General features: G+C 49.4%; 1 non-coding gene across 1 annotated transcript; it reads right to left on the reverse strand.

Moving 5' to 3' along the window:
* Window positions 1-368: 368 nt before the first annotated feature.
* TRNAS-UGA lies at window positions 369-437 on the reverse strand. Its single transcript has one exon. It is a non-coding gene; the product is annotated as a tRNA-Ser (tRNA).
* Between the last annotated feature and the right edge of the window lie 264 nt (window positions 438-701).

Genomic DNA, 701 nt, shown 5'->3' on the forward strand with positions numbered 1-701 from the left:
CTTTTTTTTGGGGAAATTTCTGTGAGTTCAATCCCCACCACAGCCTGTCAATTTATGCTCCGCCCCCCTTTCTGCAACGAGTGGCCCCGCCACTGACCAGCTGCTCAGTATCAACACTGTAAGCTGTCCTTCTTTGTGGCAAAAGGTATCGTAACATTGAAGTACAACTTGGGACATCGACAGAGCTGCCACACTGTCGCAATAGCGGTCCTGAGCTTCCTAATAGGTGCTGAAAGAGGAGTCCAAATGGCTAAGACTTTTCATCAACGGGTCCACAGCTTTCAACAAATCCTTCCCTTATCAGCGGGTGCTCCCCTGAATATGATAACCGTACGTGGCGTTTTTCTTCACCAAATTCTTCACCAAATCGTAGTCGGCAGGATTTGAACCTGCGCAGGATTTCAAGTCCATCGCCTTAACCACTCGGCCACGACTACCTGATGGCTGACTTGATTGGAGGCGGTGCCAACAGGGCAACAAATGACAGCACGAAACCAAGACGATCAATGCAAATCTTATGCCGGTGAAAAACACAAGTTGCAGTGAGGAATGTTGAGTTGATGCTGCCTTTGAAAAGAGCGTAGTCAGCAGGATTTGAACCTACGCGGGGTGACCCGGGATCTCCTAGTAGGATGTGGCGACTCTCGAGATTCTGGATTTCGGATCAAGATGTGGAGTCCCAATTCACAGGGGTGCTGGAT

The sequence above is a fragment of the Rana temporaria genome, chromosome 4 (assembly GCF_905171775.1).
Source record: "Rana temporaria chromosome 4, aRanTem1.1, whole genome shotgun sequence".
Classification (NCBI taxonomy): Eukaryota; Metazoa; Chordata; class Amphibia; order Anura; family Ranidae; genus Rana; species Rana temporaria.